This window comes from Pteropus vampyrus, unplaced genomic scaffold, assembly GCF_000151845.1.
Source record: "Pteropus vampyrus isolate Shadow unplaced genomic scaffold, Pvam_2.0 Scaffold54, whole genome shotgun sequence".
Lineage (NCBI taxonomy): Eukaryota > Metazoa > Chordata > Mammalia > Chiroptera > Pteropodidae > Pteropus > Pteropus vampyrus.
The window spans coordinates 751971-763793 of NW_011888835.1; positions in this window are offsets into that span (position 1 = coordinate 751971).

Sequence of the window (11823 nt, forward strand, 5' to 3'; positions counted from 1 at the left end):
TCTCTTTTCTGGCATAGGCTTCCTATCTAAATTCTCTAAAGCAGTTAGTGGGAAGGTCAAAGTTCCTTCCTGAGTCTTTAGTTTCTTAGAAATAAAATAATCCTTATGCCTGAGAGGCACATTTTGGCGTGGCAAATTTTGCTTCCCTATAACTGTCAAGTATCAACCCAAATGTGTAAGTTTGTTTTCTACTCATAGCCCATGTGAAATATTGCATTTCATTTTACGTTGTTATTTTAAATAAAAACCTCTGTAGCGAGGTCTAGGAGTTTGAACACTGGAATCACTAACCTCCTCAATTTTATCCCAACTACGATTGTGTTTGGGGATTGGAGAAACATAACTTGCTTTATTTTTTCAAAATAGCACATTATATAGAACCAGGTGCAGGACTGATATAATGTCAAAGCTACAGGAAATTGAAACTTAGAAATCTCTAAATTTACACTGTATAACAGGTTAATTTTCTACATTTAACATTGAATTAGAGTATAATTTCATATTGTTTTTTTTTTTTTTAAAAGAAGAAAACCTTCATTTTCTTCCTCTAGTCTATTTTCTTTTTCTAGCTTGTTTTGTTCAAAGACCTCAAGCTGAAAAACATCGAAAATGGCATAGGAGCTGAGCTACAGCACTACTTTCTTGTTGTGTTTCTTATGCAAAGAAAGAGGTGAACTTTTGGAATTTATGTTCAGTTTAGCTTTCCATAGCAATATTTTTTTTATTCTAATTTGTTTGACATCCCCAAATAAATGCTGGGAAAATTGACTTTTCAAAGGAAATCTGAAATATCTTGTGAACTTTGGCCATAGAGTTTAAAACAAGAGTATGACAAATTCTGATTTGTTTGTTTTGATGTATCAAAGAGCTTTGACCTGGGATAAGACACGATTGAATTTTTAAACTCTTTTTAAATTATTCAGGTCCCGAAACATGAAAATTGCTTTTTAATAATTTTGTCTAGAGATTGCATTGACTTGAATGGATATTACATCTCATTCTCTACTAAAAAGGGTAAAAATTTAGTTTCAGTAACTTTTGCCTTTAATTATAAGATTGCATAAGTTATTTGAAAAAATAAAATATAAATGTTAAATTATAAAATTTAAAAGCTTTGGAACTTTTTTGTAGAGGAACCAACACTGAAAAATCTTGCATTGCTTTCATGGTTCGATTTTATCAGCCTGATGTGCAAAATAAAGAGTAAATCTCAGGATTACAGCTTTTCTGTTTATAGACGTGTTGACAGATGATGCTCATCAAAGCCAGAAGATCCAGAAAGGTGGCAGGGCAATAACCGCTGATTTGGGCATGGCTGTCCTCAGTGCCACAGTGGCTTTCACAAAAATGCGAATTGCCCTTAAGTTGCTCTTGAAAGTTGTGCGCTGAGGTGTGGAAAGCACACGCTACTGGACCTCAAACCCAAACCTGCCAAAGAGGTAGGAATTGGTGCTCTGTAAAATTGTTAAAAATGTATTCTTTTGCTAATTAAATAGATGGAATGAGTTTATATGCTGAATGTGTTTACCATGTAAAATGCTTTACTTAACAGTGGTTGCAGTTCTAAATAAGGAAATAGAAAAAATATATTTTTTTAGTATATGAGGCTCAAGTGATGTGATTTCTTAGAACATAACTCTTAACTTGAAAATCAGTATTAGTACAAAACTATTTAAGATGGATAAAAGGAAAAAATACTCCATTTTAAAATACTTGCTTCAGCACTGTACTTTCAATTTTTCTGAGACGACTGTACATTTTGCTGAGCTAACATGGATAACAAAGAAAATCGTCAATGCTCAAATATATTGTCAGTGTTTCCATGGAGACCAAAAAAATCATAACCCTTGAATTCAAACATTTTGAGAAAGGCTAAATACCGCATGACACGTAAGGTGAAGAGTGAATGGGAAGAAATTGAATAAGTTATGGAAACATAGTTTTACATATGCCATGCTTAATATGCATAAACCGAATTTTTTTAGTCTCATTCAATTCCAACAAATAACTAAAGTTATGGTATGTGATGTAGTGAGCAGTGAATACCCTAACTTGTTTTAGGACTGACTCTCCCTTAACAGCTGCTTGACTTAAGGCAAGTAGCATAATTGAGTTATTAATTCCATTCAAGAATCTTGAAAAAGAGATAATCAGAATAGAGATGAACAGCTGAAGGGTCAAAGTTCTAAATTCAGAAGATATTTTAAACAGCTTTGCTTACATTCTCCCCATCCCCTTTTCAACTTGCTAATATTATGCATTTCCTTAGCTTCAGTCATTGACAATCTGCATCTCTTTGTCTTAGAATCTAGTTCTACTTTTGACAGCAGAGTGTATTTAGTGTATTGGGATTCTCCACTTTTCCTCTTATGTGGTTGGTGAGAATTATATAAACAAGAAACTTAAAAGAATATTATCTCAAAAACTGATACCAAAACTATCTGTGAGGAAACTATTAATGAATAAACTATCATTGTTTGGAAAAGTTTAACCATCAATTCCTTCACTAGAAAGTCAGAACCAAGAGTATGGATATCTGAAGGGGAGATGGAGAGAAGAAGAGATGGGGGGAGAGAGAGAGAATGAGAAAAAGAGGGAAATTTGATTTTCCATTAGAAATGGGGAAAGTGATTATAATAAGAGGAGACTGTAGATAATGAGAGAACTTGCTTAGTCACAATATACTTAAAAAGAGTAATGTCTCCTGTTCAATGACATTCTCTGCATTTTTGTGATTAAATCTCTATCTAAATCATCCCAGCTCAATTTTAATAAAATCTCCTATACAATATACTCCCAAATGCTGTGTGTGTGTGTGTGTATGTGTGTGTTTTGGGGGGGGGGGAATATTGTCTTTTTACTAGTAAATAATTTCTTCATTTGCAAACATTTATTGAGTTTCTCCTATGTGCCAGACATTGTGTTGGGCGCTGGAGACACATTTTAGGAAGAGGTGTGTAGGAGCTTTTAGCCAAATGAGCAAGCATTTAAGGTTCACATAATAAGTGCTATAATTGAGATATACTTGGGTACTATGGAAACCTGAGGGAGGAGCATGCACTTTACACAGAGTAAAGAAAGATGGCTTAGAAAACATGATTCTAGAACCTTACTTTTAAAGGATGGATTTCTATTTTTTTTAGCTACAAAATAGGGACTGTAGTAACTGCCCAAACTGCGAGAGTGTTCTGCGGATCCAGTGTGATTATAACAGCATTATACAACCATTAGGTAGCTAGTCACACATGAGTGGCAGGAGAACAAGGGAGTAGGGGTGCAGCCCAGAGACTGCCCAAGGAACACCCTATTGGTAGTTAGAGAATTCCTCTTGTATCCCAGAGACAAAGGACAGGAGGGCCATAATCTTAACTGGTTTAATTTGGCCACAGGGTCCTTCACAGAAGTCACTACCCTAATTTGCCCATAATCTAATACTCTTTATACTGTCATTATAGTACTATATCTATGCCTGGAAGTTCTTGAATCTCATTATAACAGACTGAATTCTGCGTAAGCACATGCGCAATAGGCAAAGTGTTATACAGCAGCCAAGTGTCAATCAAAATGACCTCTCTTGCCAATCACCTAAGAATGCCTCTGGAACCATCCATCACAGCCCAAATATAATACAGAGATTCCCATTTCTGGGTTGTTGTTATAGCTCTCTTCGCTAAAACCATGTGCCTCCTTGGAGCGTGCCACATACTTAAGTTTATAAAAAACGTCATGTCTGTGAAGCAAAATTAAGTGAATAAAATGTGGTATGCTTATATCTAGATATTAAATGACCCTATAGCAGTAAGACTAGAATCAGGGAAAATCAGATAAATATAAATTTATCAGATAATATTAAAGAGATATTATTTAAACACTTATTCTAGATTTATTTAGTAAAAAAAGTCTATTTTCTTTTTCAATTTGTTAATTAAGGGCTATTAGGTTGAACCATTTGAAATTGTTATTTTGGTTCAATAAAAAGAGTTGAATATTAGCAATTTCTTATGCTTCAAGGTAGAATGTACATTGAATATACTAGTTTAACCTTTCTGGAATTGACTATTATGTTGCATTTAATCTATACCTATAACTGCATGGCACTAATTCTATACTGAGTATAGAACAGTTAATATGATTATTGTTACAAAGTCTGATTCAAAATTTTTCTTAATGCAAATTGGCAAAACCCTTTACACTCTTCTGCCTTTCTTGCCCTCTCCATTTAATTTTGCAATTGTATGAACCAACTTCTTAGAAGGTGTATTAAAGGATTTTAAATTAGCATACTAAAACAAATCACTTGTTCTCTGTTAACATAAATCATTTGCCTTTGGAATTTCAGCTGACTGCCACAGGTGACTTCCAGTACTTGTCTGCTTGCTAGTCTTTATAATTGGAGGTTGGACAAGTAGTTGCATGGAGAGTTTTGTAATTAAATTATCCAAAACTCAACAAGTAATGATAATTACCAAGTAGAAAACTTTGTAACTTCAACTCAGGAATGCTTTCTCCTATCAAAGTGGACTAATTTTTCTTTCTCAGTCTATACAAAATCAAGTATTGAGACTTACCTATTACCACGATTTTCAGTAAGAAATGTTTAAATATTTGTTATAAACTCAATCTTTGTGTTTTCCCCAAATTCATATGTTAACAAATCCCCAGTGTGATAGTATTTCGTGGTGCAGCCTTTGGGAGTTGGTTAAGTCACGAGGGCAGAAAACCTTGTGAATGATAATAGTATTCTCGTAAAAGACACCCCAAATGCTATGTCCCCTTTTCTGCCATGGAAGGACACAGTGGGAAGATAGCTCGCTGTCTGTGAATCAGCAAGCAAGTCCTCACCAGACATTGAATTTGCTGGTGCCTTGTGCTGGGGACTTCCCAGCTTCCAGAACTGTGAGAAATAGATTTCTATTGTTTATAAGCCACTCACTCAGTCTACGATATTCTCGTTATATAGTAGCCTAAATAGACTACGACTGTATTCATGATAGATGGATAAACAGGCTAGCTGTCCATCATAATCCAGTATTCTTTATTCTATTGTAATTTAATTACAGCCATGAATATTTCCTAAAATCTCTTGTGGCTAAAAATGGATATATGACACATTTTTCTCAAATAAATTAAGAATACAGGTTATATGTGCCAGAGCTCTAAGAGAACAGATAAAGATTCTCTGTGATTTCTTTTCCCTTCCCTCAAATCTGAGCATAGAAACTCTTGCATTGCAGTTTTAAGGTGCACATGCAGACAACACCACAGCAGATGGCCGAGGAATAGGATAGAAAGAATCTGGGTCCCTGGAGTAAAGTTATACACTGTCTTAGAACTTCTACACTTGAAAAATAATTTTATATATTTTTTTAAAAAGCAGAATTTGGGTGGAGTTTCTTTGCTACAGGGACTAGTGTTACTCTAAGTAATACAGAGACTCTAGCTCTGGGGGAATCTTTCCACTAGAGTAATGATGTATTGTGCCGTAAGATAGCTTAGTTCTAGTGTCAATTTTGCAAGTATATGGAATATGCATGACCTTAAAGTTTTGTTCATTTAAAAAAATCATTTAAAAATAGGAATAATCATAGACTTTCACACTTATAAGTGACTACATAATCTGTTGGTTTCATTTTATTTAGTTTTAATTAAACGTAATAGGGTGAAATTAGTAAATAAAATTATATAGGTTTTAAGTGTACAATTCAATACTTTGTCATGTGCATATTGCATTTTGTGTCCACCACCCAAAGTTAAATCTCCTTCCATGACCCTATATTTGACCTTTAATTCTAAGGTCATGCAATCTCTTTTTTCCAATACACGTTCTTTTGCATTTACTGAGAGATTTTGTCCACCATTTAAATGATTCTTTAGTTTATATATAAAACATGCGTGATTGTCCTGCAAATAAACTAAATAGTTATTATTAGCGACATCAGCTCATATTTTAAGGCCTCTACAATATGGGAGAACTTTAGTATTTGTATGGATTCCATTGCAGTTCCTTACCTTTTTTTTTTTCCATTTAAAAAAATAATATTGCATTCCTTAATTTTCTTATTTTCCTTGTTAAAACTTAACAATTATTGATCCAAATTATACAAAGGTGTAGGGAGCTAAAGCTCCCCAAATTCAAAAGAGTGCGTGGATTATCTCGGGAGGCCTGCTTGCATAAAAAAGAAAAGGCTGGTTCTGTGGAATTCCAGGAAGAAGAAGATTAAGTATAGATAAAGGGAGTGTCAAAGGGAGTGTCGAAGGGAGTGTCAAAGGAAGTGTCGATTGTGCCTTGATCTTCAGGATGTTACTTTAATTATGTTATCTTGGGAGAATCAAAGGAACAGATTGTGTTTAAAAAGAGGATAAGAAATAAACTCGGAGAGACAGTTGTGAGATCTGCTCTCCCTCCTGCACCCTGTCTGTCTTCTCTTTTTTCTCAGTCCCCGCTCTCCCATTCAGGTACCTGATTTGACTTGGTCGGCTGGCTTCCGACACAAAGGGAATTTTTTTTCCCTTAATATGAAAAATAGACTGGTGTAAGATATATCTGAAAACTTCTAAAATCTACTTTATAAATCAAAGTATTTTGTAAGGGTAATCCAGTCATGTAATAGCCTTTTTATTAATTAGTACTTATATCTTTCAGCTCCAAATTTTTATTATAAATAGCAGTAAATGAGGACCTAAGAAGTTTAATCTTGAGTTTCTTAAGAATTTTTTAAAATGTAGAATTCTAATTTTTTTTAAGTTGGAGGGAGAATTAAATTCTGTTGATTTTAATTGAAATCATTATATATTCAGATTTATAGTCAATTAAAAATAACTTTAAATAATGTGCTTAGTTATTGATAAACCTGTTATTTATCATGTCCAAATTCTTGAGTTCATACTATCAGGATATTTATTTCAGCTATATTTTTATTTTTAATGACCATACCCTTCAATCTCAAATTCTATGAGTGAATCAGTAATTCATGGTTACCATATAATCTATCTAATGAGGATTTAAAGACATTTCTCGGAAAGGGGAAAAAAAAGTATAAATAAAACATGGGCATTTTGTTATAAATTATTTCTTGTCATAAATAGTAGTGGGCCATGTCTAAAAAGCCAATTCTATTTTTATAATAAAAAAATTACTCATTCTCATTTAAGCCTGTGTTCCTCAAAAACTGTGCTTGGATCAATTAACCATTGTTATATTAAGTTCTAGAGTAACTTGAAATATTTAAAGAAAATATATAATTTTAGAGCTCAAATTCATCAAGTGATGGTTTCTTGAGTTAATTATTCAGAAAGTTTCTAGAATTTGAGTTGTATAATAAAAAAAAGACAGATTAAAAGTCAATAAATATGATATAATGAACACTTAAAAATTAATTGCTTACTTTTCCATATTGTCTTCTGGACTTTGTTCACATTCATATACAAGTATTACATAGTTTTATCCTAATAGTTTTGTCTTTTACTTCTGTCAATATTTATATTTAAATAACACAGTATCCAACTGAGAAAATGTACCATAATTAGCTGTTAAAATTTTATAAATTAAAATCTCTCTTCATTATGTCATAAAGATATATTCCTAAGTAAGAAATCTGAAGATTTCTTTTTACTGATTCCATTGTGTGCTTTGTACAGCTGAAAGCATAATACTTCCATTATTTTTTAGTTTAAAAGAGAAAGATTAAAGGTCACCAATAAAAACAGTATAGTCCAGAAAATAAATTATTTAATTACATATAAGCAAAATTAGGCAGCAGTTAAATAAAATGGAATTGTGTTTTACTATAGAATTAATTTTCTGACGGGCAAAATGGGAACAAAGTATTTATTAGAGTTTGTGTATATGTTTCTATTTGTGTGTGTGCATGTTTGTGTGTGTGTACTAAACATGCTATGGGTGGATAGTAATAAGTTGAGGTTTTTTTCTTTTTTTCTTCAGATTTTCCCAAACAGAACAAGATTGGATTTTCATCTAGATTTTCATTTTCATTGCAATATATAAAATAAATTGTAGGACGGTTTCCTTTAAACTTTAATAAAGAATCTGGTCCTAGTCTTCAAATTCACTAGTGATTAAAACCATAAAATCTCGCCAAATGGTTCTCTACAGAGACTCTTGAGATTTAAGTTGTGACAGAATCTAATTCACTGACAATATTTAAGGCCGGAGTAAAGATTCTCATAAATTTTAAAAACATGGCTCCAAACTTGACCCTGTCCAATTACTTTTCTGCATTGGAAGTGATTGCAATTCTGGGTCATGTCTAGGCTGCTCAATGTAGGTAAGATTTAAAAGCCATTTTCTGTTTTTTTTTAAAAAAAAAAAAAAAGCTTGCCTTACCAAGATAAATAACGTGTGTGATCATTTCTTTCCAATTGGTTTGCTGGCACTTTTTGATTAGTATTGAAATAGGAGTAATGGCATTTTCTGTGGTTTCTCCTATATTTTAGGACAAAAAATGAATGTGGATTCCATTATAATTTGAAGGGGAAGTATTTCAGAATGAATCTCTGATATTTATGGACAGATATGAGTTATATCAGAAATAGTCTCAGGTGTGGATGTTTTCCAAGTTGTTCAGGTTGTAATATAAAGAGGAAGTTTAAAATATCTAGATTATTACTTTAATTCTTATTTAATTCTTATAGGGCATATGGAGATTGTGGCAAAAGTCATCAGCATAAAGAGCCATGCAAAATAAGAGTATAGAGAGATACGTATATCCATCAGAACAACAACAAAAGCTAAATTGTACCAAGAATTTCTAGAAATATTTTTAAATTGTGTTAGACCATCACACATCATGACTGTCATGACAGCATTTGCTAAAGGACTTTGAGAATTTCTTCTGAAACTGATATTTACCAAACATCATGCTATAATTATGCTTAAAAAACATTGTGGTGTTCCATATTCATAACTCTTGAATAACTGTCACACGAAATGTGCAGTTTTAAACACAAAATAAGATCAATTGCTATCATTGAAAGCTCTACTCACAAACCCATATCAATGTTTCTTTTTTCTACTTAAATTAAGATTGTACAATTGCTGGAAGATGGCAATTAGAACAAACCATATGATTTCTGGCTCTAACAAATATGTGATATCTGCTTCAGATATATGGGTTCATAATTCTTTCAGTACTAAAATGTAGGAAGATACATAAAATCTATATGTGTTATTGTAGACCGGGTGAGGCCTCCTTGAGAATAGTTTAATATGAAAAATCCATTTGAACTGAAATTTTTTTCATAGTGGTGAATAAACTACTCTCTCTTGATGTTGAAAATCATGCTTACTGTAGCCCAATGTTTTCTCATAGATGACAAAGTTAGGACATATGGAGATTGTGGAAAAATGAAACAGTCAAGTCATTCTTCACTGTTAATATACCAATCTCATTACTGTGGAATTGATTCTCAAATTTCCATCAGAAGTCTACTTCATTCATGTTTCTGGAGATGCTAGTTAAAAATGCAAATTCCTGCTATTTACATCGAGAAAAGACTTTCCTAAGGGAGAGACAAGGTTAAGCCTTTTAAAAGGTTTTTGTACACAAAATTTGAAATCAAATGGATGCTTACAAATCTCCTTCTAGTTTTAAAGAGAAAATGAGTAGGGATCATTGACTCTATGACAGATTCCATAACTCCATAACTTTTAAGGTGTGTGGTTCTGTCACAAGGATGAAAAAATATTAAATGTGCATCATAAACAAAATTATATATTTGGATTTCCTCCATTACTACACATTGTCCCCCTGAGTCCTTTTTTTGATCAGATTTAGAGTTGTTAAGATCTCATAAAGAACGGCTAAAAGATATGGTAAAAAAAACAAAACAAAACAAAACAAAACAAAAAAAAACTAGTTTTTCTATTTATTGACAATTTTTTATTCACTAATATATTTTCATATCACACATACAAAAGAATATATGGAACCTATAAGCAAGCTATGGAAGATCTTTATAAAATGAATACTGTGAATTTACCACTCAACAACTGACAAAGAATATTACCAATAGTGTTTAACCTCTCTGGTTGCATCTCTTACCTTTCCCACTGAAATTAAGCACTACCATCCTCTTGCTTTGTCCATGTATGTACGTGTGTATACATATATTACATATATACCAGTCTATATTTTTTCTATCTTCTATCTATCTATCATCCGTCTATTACCTATCTATCCATCTATCTATCTATCTATCTATCTATCTATCTATCTATCTATCTATCTATCATCTATCTATCTATCTATCATCATCTATCTATCATCTATCTAATCATCTATCTTTCTATCAATATATCACCTATCCATCATCTACTTATCTTATAACTTCATATTTTGGGGATATGAATTAAATAATCTAAGTATGTGTCCCTAAGAACATAAATATCTACATAAATATCTATCATTTATTTTTATGTTGATGAGTATTTTGAATATTTCAACTTTAGCTATTACAAACAACATGGCTGTTAATATCCTGGTATATATGTGATGCATACTCACAAGAAATTATCTAAGGTATATATCTATGAGTAAAATTTATGTGTCATGAGTTATTCACATATTCTTCTTTAGTAGTTAATGTAAATTTGCTTTCCAATGCACCATAAAAGTAAACAATTGTTCCAACACTATTTTTGAATGTTTATTGGATGTTTATTATTCCCACTGCTACAAAATTTCAGATATGTCTTATAGCATGCTTCTCTATTTGCATATGATTTTTCTATTCTGTTCCACTGATCAATTTGCCTACCTTTGTGTCAACACTATACAGTATAATTAATATAGCTTTAAATAAGAATTAATGTTCTGACAACTCCCTACCCTTTTCTTCTTCTAGAATGTCTTGGTTATTTTAATCATCTGCTCTGCCTTATAAATTATAGAATATTACCTAAAATTATTTTGTTAAATTTTTTATGGTTTTTCAATTATGTCTATCAATCAATTTGTGTTGATCTGACACTTCATTGTTAGTGAAGTTTCTGTTCAGTGGCATGCATGTCTCTTTATTCATTTAGGTTTTCTTTAATATATTACATTCCATTTTACAGTTATCTAGAAGAAACTTGGCACATATTTTGATTTTTTTGGTTAATTTATTATTGCAATTTATATTGTTTATTTCAAAAATTTGTACATAACCTCTGAGAATAACATATTTTCACTTCCTTTTTGTATTTCTGGCTAAGACCTCCAATATAATGCTGAATAAAAATGTTAATAATGGCCATTCTTATCTTGTTTTGAATTTATAAGAGGGAGGAAATTTTATTTCCATAAAGAATTATGTAGGTTTTTTTAGTATATATCCTAGCATGTTCAATTTTAAAAGTTAAGAATGATTATTAAATATTGTCAAATGTGCTTTCTGCTTCAATTGAGATGATTATATAATTTAAGAATTTTAATCACTAAATGTATTTTATTAATTAATTGAATATCTGATGTAAAACCAATGATATATTCCTGAGATAAATCTCACTTGATCATGATTTTATTTATTTGTTTAGTATTTAATAATAAATGGTTCATGTTTAACTGGCAAACAGTACAAAAACTTTAGAACATATGAGCTCTTATCAACCCTCTTCCAACTAACATGAGCTCTTATCAACCCTCTCCCACTATTTTTATCCAGCAGTTTAGTCTGTCTTTTGTTTCTTTAAACCTCACACTTTAGAAATTATTTTTATTATTTTATTTATGCAACTTTTGCTTAGATTTAACTGCATGTTTGTGTTACTTTTATTTGGCTCACATTTCACCTTTTATTTCATCTCACAATTTCATTCTAGGA